The 13,803-nt window shown below is 45.2% G+C and overlaps 1 long non-coding RNA gene across 1 annotated transcript; it reads right to left on the bottom strand.

The window, feature by feature from the left end:
* Window positions 1-9,835: 9,835 nt before the first annotated feature.
* Window positions 9,836-13,404, bottom strand: LOC113981502. The gene is made up of 3 exons (XR_003538441.1): window positions 13,394-13,404; window positions 10,055-10,060; window positions 9,836-9,912 (listed from the first exon to the last, which is right to left on the bottom strand). It is a non-coding gene; the product is annotated as an uncharacterized LOC113981502 (long non-coding RNA).
* Between the last annotated feature and the right edge of the window lie 399 nt (window positions 13,405-13,803).

The following is a 13,803-nucleotide window of genomic DNA, read 5'->3' as shown; positions in this document are numbered from 1 at the left end:
TTTTATAACACCTTTCGCATGTGCATAACCTCAAGGTTGTGTTCTCCCCTGTGCTTTAGGGTCTTCCTCTCTCCCAGCAGGAGCCTCAGGCATGTCTGTGAGAACTTCTATCTCTTCTTGCAACAGGGGAGTTAACTTCTCAAAACAGACAGGCAGAGAAATAGATAGCGCTATTCATGGGAAAGAATTTTCTCCCACACCAGGTTTTCCCTAGGCCTAGTTTTCCCAGCAGCAAAAACCTCCTTGAGCAAAAATTCTTTTTTCCTCCTTGAATAAATCTTCCGCGTATAACTTTCTGTCCTTACAGTAACATATCTCTATATTTAATATCCACACATGCATCACATATTCCAAGTAAATGAATGAGACCCGTGTGGAACAGAAGTAACTTGATGTCTCTGAAAGAAGAAAGTATATTATGCTTACAGTCCTTTCACTCTTGCTGCTTATACTGATGGACATCTGTAAGGAGAAAAAACATTGAGCTTTCAGCCTTTTTCTTTCTGTATGGATGAAAAAATGGAGCTACAAGATTTTAATTAACTTTTAAAGTAAAGAAGGTCTAGTTAGAGTCACTGTCCTGACTCCCTTTCACTTACTCTGGTGCTCTAAAATAAGATAAACAGAACAAAATTATGTCTCTGATACTTCTTTGGCCTGCTCAAACCACAGATTTTCTACTTTATAAATTATTTTGGGTAAATATCATCTTTTTAATAATAATTAGCACAAGAAAGAACCATTTCCCAAAATATATAAACACAAAACTGGAAAACAAGTGTGAACTGGTATAAAGATAACTTATAGTGAGTATAAAGCTTACTCCCCCTTCTAAAAAGGGTTATGTTATAGCAGTATATGTCCATTTCCTGGTGTAACTGTATATACATTTAAGGATGTTACTGTATATATATTAAAGGATGTATATACATTAAGGGGACCCCTGGTGGTCTAGTGGTTAGGATGCGGCGCTCTCACCGCCGCGGTCCGGGTTCGTTTCCCGGTCAGGGATACTCCCCCGGGCAGATGGAGCTCGTCAGCCCTGTAAGGCCATCCATCCATGAGAAGGTCACTCTAAACAAACCTACGTCCTGAGGACCTCACTGCCATTGTCCAAGCTCACTTGGCCCCGGCAGATGAACCTTAGGATTAAAGAGTGGGCTCAGTTCAGCGCATGCTGTGTCTCACCTAAAAACAATCAATTGCGCAGGCTGGAAAGGTAAAAGACCTTTCCCAAAATCTTCGTTCGCGAAGACTGGCCATACATATACACTAAAGCCTATTCAGTCTCGAGAAGAGACTATTGAGAGAGGACCTCATCACTGTATACAAGTATCTGAAGGGAGGGTGTCAAGAGGATGGAACCAGGCTCTGCTCAGTGGTGCCAAGCAATAGGACAAGAGGTAACAGGCACAAACTGATGCACAGGAAGTTCCACCTGAACATGAGGAAGAACTTCTTTACTGTGTGGGTGACCATGCACTGGAACAGATTGTCCAGAGAGTATATGGAGTCTTCCTTACTGGAGATATTCCAGAACCATCTGGACACAATTCTGTGCAATGTGCTCTAGGATGGCCCTGCTTGAGCAGGTAGGTTGGACCAGATGACCCACTGTGGTCCCTTCCAACCTTACCTATTCTGTGATTCTGTGGTGATTCTGTGATGTGGATGTACTTTTTTAACAACACCGTTAAAGATATTACTTTCATGCATAGATAAGACTAAATAAAGTTGTGTTTACACATAAATGAGTAAAAAAGGGCATAACAGTATAGCTCTTAATGAGGCAGCATATGTCCTCCAATTCTACTGGGAAAAAAAAATAAAATAAAAAGAGAGCTAACTATGCAAAGAATAACATAGGAAAACTTTTTCTTTTCAGTTGCTTCTGAGGAACAAAGTAACGCCATCAGGGCATGGTTGCTACAGCCCAGGCTGCCTCCAGTCTTAACCTCTCCAGTGAGCTCATCCACATTGGTGAGCACCAGGTCCAGTAACACTTCTCCTCTGGTTGGTTTGTCTAATACCTGGACCAGGCAGTTATCCTCTATACACTCCAGGAGTCTCCTGGATTGCTTATAGCCAGCTGTATTGCTTATCCAGCAGATGTCCAGGTGGTTGAAATCCCCCATCAGGATGAGAGCTTGTGATCGTGATGCTTCCTGTAGCTATAACAAGAAGGTCTCAACAACAGGCTCCCCCTGATCAGGCAGACTATAAGTAGATCCCAATCACAAGGTGTCCTTTGTTGGTTCTGTCCTTGATTTTTACCCACAAGCTCTCCACCTGTTTGTGGCTGTTCCTCAGAGGCAGAGTTGCCTTAAAAGGCCAGAAAGAACCCTCTAACACTCCTTTTTTAGTATTAGAATGCAAAGCATTCTTTATTTACAGCATGTTGGGTGCATAGGAATCATTTCCAAAGTAGGTACACTGAGTTACAGAGGTGCTATAATTTTATAGTATAATATCTGACATTACATCATCTGTTACACCCACTTCCCAAACCTTTCCTCCCATAGTACTGCCTTTGCCACACCTCTGATACGTCTCCTGAATTGGGTTGGGGGTCTCAAAAGACCTCTGTCTTCCTCATCCTCATCTTGTCTCTTTCCTGACCTCGGGCCTTTGGCACAAACCCAGCCTTCTGGAATGGTTTCAAGGTTCTTTGACTGGCTTTGCTAGATGTTATGTCTCTTTATCAGTATATTTTTACAGATAGAGGAGCCTTCTTATCTCATTAGAAATTCCTGTCTGTTGAAACTCTTAACAAAGCACCTTAGAAAACTGGTACAAAGGCATTATTTCTATATTAGCAAGCTATATAATATAGGTTTTAGGCTACAGCAGCTCTGCACAATCTATCCATTCCTTAACATAGAGCACAACACCCCTGCCCCTCCTTCCCAGCCTATCTCCTCTGAAAAGCTTGTAGCCCTCAATTGCTGTGTTCCAGGCATGTAACTTGTCTCACCATGTGTCTGTGATAGCAATCAGGTTTTAGTTTTCTAATTGCGCCATGGTTTCCAACTCCTCTTGCTTGTTTGCCATGCTTTGTGCATTGGTGTAGAGGCACTTCAGTTGACCTATCAACCTCTTCACCTTTTGGGAGGAGCCCTCCCTAATTCCTTTGGGATGATTTACAGGTATTTCCTAGGGTGATGTTGTTTCCTGATTCCTCTCTGTCACTCAGAAGTACATCCCCTTCCCCTACTGAATCTAGTTTAAAGCTCTGGTAATAAGTCCATCCATCTTGCTTCCAGAACACTCCTGCCCCACCTGATCAGGTGCTCCCTATCCGGTGTCAACATGCCCGATCACTTGATGTCGCTGTAGAGTTGAGACGGCCAAAGCGACATAGAACAGTCTTTGATGGGTTGTGGCATTACTCTACGGGCGGTGACTATGAGGCCCAAGTACTTCCAAGGTTCCATTCTCTGTACTTTCTCAGGTGAAATAACCAATCCAAACTGCTGTAAAGATTGTCTGGTTAATGCCTCTAACTCGCTCAGTTGCTCCTCCTTGCTGGCTGCAAGCAATATGTCATCCATATAATGAAAACAATAGCATTCTGGGAAATGTTCACGTACGGGTGATAACGCTTGGGCTACAAACCACTGGCAAATCGTGGGCGAATTTTTCATACCCTGGGGCAACACCTTCGGCTGGTACCTTTTGGATGGTCGGCATGATTGATTGATGGAACAGTAAAGGCAAATTTCTCTTTGTCAGGTGATGCTAATGGGATAGTGAAAAAACAGTCTTTTAGATCTATGACTATAATGTTCCAATACATAGGAATCATTGACAGTGCCGGAAGGCCTGGTTGTAAGGTTCCCATTGTTGCCATTACAGCATTTACTTGCTGCAGGTGATGCAAAAGTCGCCACTTGCCATATTTCTTTTTTATTACAAAGACAGGGGTATTCCATGGACTATGGGAGGGCTCAATGTGGTCAGCAGCAAGTTGTTCTGCCACTAGCTGTTGCAGGGCCTACAATTTCTCTATTGGCAGGGGCCACTGATGAACCCACACCGGAGAATACGTCAGCCAAGTTAAAGCAAGTGTAGGTTGACGAACGTCCTGCAAAACAGTGGCCCCTGTTAAAAATCCGTTGTGATTTTCACCCCCCATTGCTCCAAGCAATCTCTCCCCCAAAGAGTCAGAGGCGCTGTAGTGACATAAGGTTTTACGGTGGCTTTCTGCCCTTTGGAATTGATGATTGCCAGAGGCAACTGAGACACATGGCTTTGAGCAGTCCCTCCCAATCCAATCACCCCCATTCCCATATTTACAAGTGGTCAGGACAGGGACCAGGAGTGCTGAGAGATGATGGTTACATCTGCTCCAGTATCCAGTAACCCCATAACCTTTATCGAGGATGGCGTGCAGGTCTTGTTGAATATGGTGCAAGCCATCTGCGGTTGTTGTGCAGAAACAGTTTGGGATCAGAAGACTTGAGGTGGTCTGGTCAATCCAAATCCTCCAGACTGCCGCTCTCATTGCTCTGTTCTAGGAACACAACTCACAAAAGATATGAGTTGAGCGATTCGAGTCCCTTTTGGTATAGTCACTGGAGGATAAGGAGTAGACACCATTGCACAGATCTGCCCTGTGTATTCAACATCAATGACACTCACATGAACAATTAACCCAGTTACGATGCTGCTAGATCATCCAATTAACAGTGCACTAAACCCTCTTCCTATCGGACCTTGCGTGTCTAGTGGCACCTTAACAATATCTCTTGTTGTTATTGTGCCTGCTGATCCACTGGTTTTCCCGGTGAGGCGGTTGCAGAGGGATAAGCCATCAGGGCTGTCCCCATGTATGGATTTGGTGTTTGAGGTACTTGTGTCCCCACTCCTCACCGTGCTCCTCTTCCCATTTCCCTGCAGCGGCTGTCCGTTGGCATGGTATTTTGATTGACATGATTTAGAAAAGTGGTCTGGTTTTCCACATCGGTTACAATTAGGTCCCGCCTCTGGTGTTTTGTCTCTCTGCTTGTTCCCCTTTTGCTTGACCGGGCATTCAGCCTTAACATGTCCTTGCTTCCCACACCCATAGCATCTGGGATTAGGTCGAAGGACAGTAGCTAATGCAGTAATTTTATGTGCCACCGACCCCACCTTAGAGCATGCTGCCACCATTTCAGGGATGGATGGATTTCCAGGCATTGCCTCGATTATTTTTTGGCAATCCTCATTAGCATTATCTTTTGCTAACTCCAGGCAGAGCCTTTGTCTTAGCTCTTCATCGTCTACTTGTTTTTCTAATGAGGTGGCTATTCGCTCTACAAATTGCAGGAATGGTTCCTTAACTCCCTGTTTCACAGTGGTGTACTTAGGTCGTGGAGCCGCTAGCTCCATTGTTTGTATGAGTGCCGATATTCCCATACGCTGACATTGCTCTAGCAATGCAGGGGGCCACTGGGCTTGAATTTGAGGCTTTGAGAAAACTGGACCCGTTCCCATTAATGCGTCAACTCCAGCCCCTCTTCTCGGGTCTCCTGGAGGCAGCTGCGTGTTATCTAATGCTGCCCTCTCAGCTAGCTTCCTCCAATTTGTCAGGAATACTTGATACTGAATGGGTTGAAACAAGATTTGTGCGAGATGTGTGATATCATAGGGTGCTAACAAGTCTGTATTTATCACCCTTATCAGCCTCATTACTTCTGTGGAATTTATCCCATACTTAGAGGCACACATCTGCAAGTCCTGTACCACTTTCCAAGCAAACGGAGTATGCTCATCTTGTCTTTCTGAGTTTGGTACTGCCTTAAAAACTGGAAAAGCCTCAGGACCTGAAAGTGCAACTACATCATCTGTCTCAGAGGGATAACCGATCCTATATAATAGATTCTAGTTCCCTGCTTCTGCTGCCTTTTTCTTTACCTGGTTCCAAAATTTGCCTGGGTGTCGAGGCAACACTAACAGTCACAGGGGGCAGAGTCCACAGCTCTGTTGCTTTCCAGAGGGGTCGACAAGCAGCTCCTCCCTTTTGATCAGTGACAGGGGGCCGACAGGCAGCTCCTTCTGTTTGATCAGTGACAGGGTGACTAGCTACGGCCTCTTCATCCTCATCACTACTAGGCAATGCAGTATAAAGTGGATTAGGAGGAGGTGGAAGGTCTCCTTCATCCTGATCAATATGAGGAACAGAGGGCTCCGGGCATTTGTCCTGAGCTTCAAACTCTGACAACTGCTGAGTAGGGGTCTTATAGGGAGACGGGGTGATATCTGTTGGGGATGTCCAGCGCTGAGACATTTTACTTTGTTCGCTGGGTGTAGAATATTTACGACTTGGTTTAGGCTCATTTTTGTTGTCATCTAAGCCTCCTCCCGAACACTGCGAAGCCTGCAGGTGCCCTGGATTGTTGCCAGCTTAACTTTCCAAGGTTTCTGGCTGTCCTGTAATCGTATCTGCTGAACTCCCTTCCTTGGAATCTGAATCATTTTGTACTGTAGCTGATTTTGTTTCAGTTTCACCCGTTTCCTGTTCCATCTGCCATTCTTTCAGAGTGTCAAACAGCAAACGCCAGGTAATTGCAAGATCATTTACTTCTTTCGATCTTTTCGATATTTCATCCCATAATTTATCACCCACTTTCTGCCACGCAGATATACTAAAAGCGGTATTAGATGTAGCTTCAAAGCCCTGTTTTCTGCACCATAGCAGCACACGGCGCAATGCAAAATTGTTAACCTTGACACCCTTATGATTAAGGAGGGTTTTCCATGTAGATAAAACTACATTTTCCTCTTTAGTTATGTGCTGTCCCATTATTACAATTTTTGTTCCCGATGGCACACCCCGATAGCTTACCTAATGAGGCGTCGATAAAATCTTAGGTCCGGACCTTTTGGCAGAACTTCCATTGCTCTCAAAGCTTCATCGGGTGCCGTCTCCCTCGTGCATCGGCCCACGAGTCCCTCTCTCTCTAGGAGAGAAATCACTGCAAATTCTCTCTCTCTCAGAGATGAATCTTCAAATTCTTTCTCTCTCAGAGAAAAATCACCTCGAACTCTCTCTCGGAGATAAATCCCTTCAGCGCAGAAATCGTGTCGACGTCGCCAGATGTTGCTGTACAGTTGAGACAGCCAAAGCGACACAGAACAGTCTTCTTCCAAAAATAGGACAGGAGAGAAGGATCTTTATTGCAACAGGTTACAGACATTTATAGACCTTAACACAACATACATGTTAACCTGTAATTGGTGCTTTTATGTACACATACTTCAGGATTGGCTGCCAAATAGGAAAGTCATGCTGATACAGCATCTGCCGATTCATGGTGACCTGGCTAAAGCAGAGTCACGGTGACTTGCAAAAAGTCCAGGATTTCCGTTTTTGTAATTCCTGTCTTCCATCTTCTCCCTTCCTGAGAGTTGTTTACATTTTTCTGCATTCTGTGTGTCCTCCTCCTTTCAGGGGTATACCGTAATCTGGTCTATGTCTACTGCTTTGTCGATAAGTGCCAGGCTACTAATAGACCTGTTGTCTCCCCTGACAACTTGAAGGCACGTCCCAGATCGTAGAACCCAAAGTCTTGAGCATGGCACCAGCCACACAGTGAGTCATTGTCCTGATCCATTCATCTCCTTCTTCCTGTTCCATATTCAACATCTGAATAATGTTGCAAAGGCTAGGTGGTAGAATATCATTAAAGGAATAAGTCTTAGTGCTAATGCTGTTATACATTTGATCACGTACCCTATCCTTTGCCCAGGTGACCAAGAAGGCCAATGGCATCCTGGCCTGTATCAGGAATAGTGTGGCCAGCAGGACCGGGGAAGTGCCCCTGTACTCAGCACTGGTGTCATGGTTTGAACAGCCTCAAAATCCAATTCTGATTCCTAGCCCCCTCCCACATCTCAACCCCATGTGAGATGGGTTTTCCAGACAAAAACACAAGACTCAATATGGGGGGAAAGGAATATATTACAAGACTGTACACATAAATAAATACTATAATACACTGCATATAATCTTAACTCTATATCTATCTCTACCATGACAATAATATTTACAATGGGCCAAATCTCTTCTCCCTCCAAATAAAAGTCCAGGAGAGAAGAAGAAGAAAAGACCCCCTTCCAGTCTCTCAGCAGCAGGTCTCTCTAGGCAGCAGGCTCTCCTCTTCCAGGCAGAAGCAGTTGCTGGCTGTCTGCCAGCACACACGAGGGAGGCTTCCAAACCTCTCTCGGCCCCCGTCTTCAAACGGGGGTCTTTCCATGGGCTGCGTAACCCCAGACAAGGTCGCGTCATCACGGTCATATCACGAAGCACAGGGGTCTTCGTGACGGTCTGGTATCCTCAGGGGAAATCAAGCCCCTTCACAGAGCTCCCATGCTCTGACTCAAAGATGGCTGCCAGCTTCTCTGAAGCCTGGCAGCAGTGGGGGGGGGGCCAAGGTCACCCCACACACACACATTCCTTTGGCCATCCTGGCTTTAGCTCTCAGGACGCCATGAGCTTCTTGCTTATCTCTCAGTGCATACTGCACTTTAGGACTCCTCTCAGTCCACCACCCCCTCCTCTTCCTCGGAGGGGTCTCTAGGGAGTTTGGGGGTTTTGGTTATTTAGTTCTTACCCCGAAACTCTGTTCCTGCTGCTGGCTCGGTTCTCTTGTCCTGCTTTCTGCTGCTGGTTCTTTTCTCTCTTTCCTTGCAGGAGTTTTTCTGTCTGCTTTCTTGGTCCTTATCAGTTGGCTCTTTGCCACTGCTCTTCGGACGCTGCTGTCCCTGCTGCTCCGTCGCCCACTCACAGTGGAGAAAACTCCTCCAACTTCTCAGCCACAGGCACTTAGTTCAGTTCAACACCATTCCAAGTCCACATAGCCCCCCAGCCGGGGGCTGGGGGTGGGCCGGAGGCCCCAAGGGCTCCCTGAGCCCCTTCCTCGTGGCCCTCACAACATGGCCACCTCTTCTTCTAACAAGTACCACTGCTTCTTTTCCAGTCTCCAGAGATATGTTTATATTTTGCAGGAGCACTGATTGGGTCAAACCCCAAGGGTCACCACCCCCTGGGGGTTACCATTTTCCTAGTTTCAGGGGGAAAACCTGGTTCAAACCACTACAACTGGTGAGTCCGCACCTGGAGTATTGTGTCCAGTTCTGGGCCCTTCAATTTAGGAAGGACGTTGAGGTGCTGGAGCATGCCCAAAGAAGAGCAACGAGGCTGGTGAAGGGACTGGAGCACAAGTCCTATGAGGAGCAGCTGAGGGAGTTGGGGTTGTTTAGCCTGGAGAAGAGGAGGCTCAGGGGAGACCTCATCACTCTCTACAAGTACCTGAAAGGAGGTTGTAGTGAGGTTGGGGTCGGTCTCTTCTCCCAGGCAACTAGCAGTAGGACAAGAGGGCACAGTCTTAAGCTGTGCCAGGGGAGGTTTAGGTTAGACATTAGGAAGAAATTGTTTACAGAGAGAGTGATAAGACATTGGAATGGGTTGCCCAGATGTTGCGCTCCGGATTAAGCTATAATCTGCCCAGAGCAGTTGCATTCTTTATTTAAGACTTTTTAAAAGCCTTTTAGTTTATTATAACCTCTAATTAGCATCTGGAGAAAGAGTCACCCACTCTTCTCTAAGAGAAATTCTTTTTAATTTAGTGAGAAAAATAAGATGTTTTGGCAAAAGATTTTTACAGGAGTAAAATACAACCAAGAAAAGAGCATTTCACTAAAACATTCAGCACAAAAACCCATTCCACAGGAAACACACACTAAAACAATCCATATACCGGCTTTAGTAAAACACAATTCATTGGTTTTAAGTTACCCACAAGAGAAGGAAAAGAATAAAAGAAAACAGATTAAAAAGAAAGAAGAAAGAGAGAAGGAGAGGAGAATAGTTACCGACAAGATTCGATGGTTCACATGGTGCTGGCTGGAGAGGGAGAAGAGAGAAGGAGTCTCGTGTATTTATAAAGTTCAGTTTTCCCTCCCAGGCAGGATATCTAGTCAGGGCCTTCCAGGCTAGAGTGAGTTGTGCTGTAGCAAGTCACAGGCTGCAGGGGCACAGTGTGGGTGGGCTACCAGGCAGCTCTGCCTTGACCGTCAGCTGGCTGCAGGGCCTTCAGTTAGGCCATGTGCTCTGCATGGGCTGCAGGCCTTATGTGCAGGCCTTACTACGTTCCTGCAGGTCTAGGCCCAGCCCTTCCCCACATGCACACACTCATAGTGAGTTGGTTTGGACCCATATCAATAATTCAGTGAGATTTGGATCCAGGATCTCACACCAGGGAGGTGGTGGATTCACAGCCCCTGGAGGTATTTAAGCAGAGACTGGATGTGGCACTTAGTGCCGTGGTCTAGTAAGCAAGGTGGTGTTAGGTCAAAGGTTGAACTTGATGATCTCAGAGGTCTTTTCCAACCTAGTTAATTCTGTCGTTCTGTGACTGTACTGCTTGCAACTACTCTGTTGCTTTCTATTTACTATTGTTATGACTTCCCTGTATACCCATACTATTTGCCTTGCTAAGCAGCTGTATTGTCTGAGATGGAGTTCATTTCCCCATATCAGCCCTCACAGTGCTGTGCTTTACAGTGGTAGCTAGAAGGGTGTTGATAACACATCAGTGTTTTGGCTACTGCTGAGCACAGCATCAGTACTGTAGCATTCCTTCCCCAATCAAGGGCAAGATTCTGGGAGGGGACACAACCAGGTCAGCTGACCCAAACTGACCAAAGGGTTATTCCACACCATATGACAACAGCTCAGATATAAAAGCTAAGGAAAGGAGGAGGAAGGGAAGGGCATTTGTTGTTTCCAATGGCTGTCTGCTGAGAAACTACTCCTCGTGCTGAAGTCCTGTTTTCTGGGACATCAGTCAGACATTGCTTACTGATGGGAAGTAGAGAATAAACCTTGTTATTTTCTGCTTCGCTTGTGCGCAAGCAAACTTTTGCTTTTTTCTTTAGTAAACTGCCTTATCTCAACCTACGAATCATTTTCCATCTTATTCTCTCTCCCCTTTACGGCTGGGGAGTGATAGAGTGGCTTGGTGGGCACTTGGTGTCCAGCCAAGGTCAACCCACTACAGCAGCTTGTTAATATGCATAATAAAATGGCTCTTTAATTGGTAGCAAACAAACAAAGTTGTGATCAAGATCAATGGGTGGAGTGTATTGGGAGCCTTGCAGAACACATTATATTTAAGGAGTTACTGATTTTGAGCAAACCATGTCCACTGTATTGGGCCTTGTACTTAGGGTTTGAGAAACCCATATGTTATTAATAAAATTTTTACCTATACCTTTGAGAAAGTTAAATTTTATGTGGATCAAAGGGTGAAATATAGTGATCCAAACAAGGAGACCACTGTACATTGAAGAGTTAGTGATCTACGTAACGGTTAACCAGAATAAGCCTAGGCTTGTACTGTGCTGCATTGTGCTGCACATACAGTGTGGCCTTCAGGCCTGTGTTGTGCTGCACAAATTTTTTGGATGCAGGATAAATTCAGTCAGCAAATTGTAACAGAGTAGACTGCAGGCAGCTCCTGCTTGGTATTGGTGATTTGCCTTGTCTTTATCTAATGGTGCAGTAAGAATTTTTCATGAGAATATTCTTTATGAATAAAGTTGCTTTTTTTGTAAGAAATTATGGGTTGAAAGACCAAAAAGGAAGAAACTCACCACATACAGGTTTTGCACAGTGTGCCATGGGAAAAACTATCTGGGGTCCATATGATGCTGCACAAATTAGGGGCTCCCAGCATCTGTATAGACATAAATTTTATTCACTATCTATATTTCTCTTTTATCTACCTTATTAAAACAGCTATTTTATTATTCTTTTTGTATTCGGGCCTTTCTGACTGAGATCCAGAGAAAACTCTCTCTTTCTCTCTCCCAGCCCTGGTTCAAAACAAGTGCCTTCCTCTGAGAGTGTCTTCAGCACATAGCGTAAAGGTTAAATAGATTTTGATACCAAGACACTCCAGTCACAAATATGTACAATTTTACAAATTACCCTATCCCACAAGGGAGGCAGCATAGTGAGGGAGAAAGATCAGGAGGGTCAGCATAGCTGTTCCTTACCTGACCTTCTTGTCCTGTGACAGAGGACATAGTCCAGGAGAGAAATCAGGCATGTAAGCATGGTGGTTCCAGTTGTGCATAGGGGAGTCCTGGGGAAGGGTTATGAGGTTCCCTGACCTCTTTTTTTCTTCCAGAGTTCCCTAGAGTTTGTAGATCCTGGTGCAGTGTCGTAGCCCTGCCTTCCTAGGAGTTTTTTCAGGTACTCTCTGTTACCCTTAAGTGTCCTTAGTTATATAATTAGGTAGAGAACACCTTGTCGATTATTAGCCTGTTCAAAATGCACTGTTGTTGATGCTCAGTTTACTTGTTCCAGGTACTTCTGGCCACTTTTGGATAATCACATCTTGCTTGTATAGTTTGGCTGTTTCTTTGAGCACACCAAAACTATTCTGTTGTTTGGGGTAAATCGTTGATAATATTTCCCTGCTTCTACTACAGCAATGAAAGCCAGTTGCTCCCTGAGGGATAGGCAGTCAGGAGCCAAGCATAACACAGCTGTCAGGGCAGGGGCTCCACTAGCCAGGGCCCAGTCCCACTGTATCCAAATGAAGTGAGCAGGGTAGACTTGGGAATGGCAGCCAGAATCAAGTGAGAGTCCAGATTGTCAGATAAGTTTGGAATGACAAATCAGATCCAAGGTCAAGCTGGGAAGTCAATCTGCAAGACAGGATCAGGACCAGTGATGGTAACAAGGGTCAGTCACAGTGCAGTGATTGCCAAACAAGTCCATAGAGATGAAACAAGTCCAAAGACAAGCTGGGAAATCAGTGCATACATCAGGATCCAGATAACAGGGCTCGTAGGCAGACACAGCTGTGACAGAGAAGGAGACAGGTACACCTATAATGAAGCTGAGGAAGTGACCAGCAATACTCCTGAGCCTATGGTCAGAGGGTGTGGGTGAGGCCCGAGATGAGGTTGGTCAAGATCATTATCACTATCACTATTAGTGCACTCAGGGTCTTGACAGCAGCCTCCCCTCACAGCCAGGTGTGTTCTCATACCTTAAAGAAAGCTGGGTTCACAAGGGACTTGCTACAGGGTGATTTCATTGCTAAGGAGTGTCAGTAAGCTATATAAGGGGGTGCAGAGCCAGGGTAGGACACTAGAAAAGATTTATGGGTAAAAATTAGGGACCAAACCAGCAAAGGAAACCTTGGTGGTTGGTGTTTACTACAGGCTGCCTGATCAAGGGGAGCCTGTTGACAAAGCAGTCCTATTAAAACTACAGGAAGCATCATGCTTGCAGGCTCTGATCCAGATGGGGGTCTTCAATCACCCTGACATCTGCTGGAAAAACAACTAAGCAAGCTGTAAGCAGTCCAGGAGACTGGATCTGTTGCTTACCAACACTGAAGAACTAATTAGGGATGTCAAGACTGGTGGCAACCTGGCCTTCAGTGATCATGTCCTTCTGGAAATCATGATCTTGAAGGATATGGGCCAGGTGAAGAGTAGAGTCAGGACTCTGAATTTTAGGAAAGCAAACTTTAATTTCTTTAAGGAATTAGTGGATGGGACCTCCTGGGAAACTGCCTGTAAGCTGATAGATAAGACCACACAAAAGAAGAAAAAGGATCTTGATGGTTTCCTGGAAAAACTCCTGTACCTGGGGAGACATTCCCAGAAACTGATAAAAGGATTAAACAGAAAGAAAGGAGTGATATGGAGCCTTTTTTTGAGAACATCCTGGCTTCTGGGAACTCGGGAAGTGGACCCTTAGACCTATTTCATCTGGCTATCACCCCAAAAAATAGTTTA

Source organism: Neopelma chrysocephalum, unplaced genomic scaffold (genome assembly GCF_003984885.1).
Source record: "Neopelma chrysocephalum unplaced genomic scaffold, ASM398488v2 Primary Assembly neopelma1_96598, whole genome shotgun sequence".
Classification (NCBI taxonomy): Eukaryota; Metazoa; Chordata; class Aves; order Passeriformes; family Pipridae; genus Neopelma; species Neopelma chrysocephalum.
This window is presented reverse-complemented; position numbering and strand designations above follow the sequence as displayed.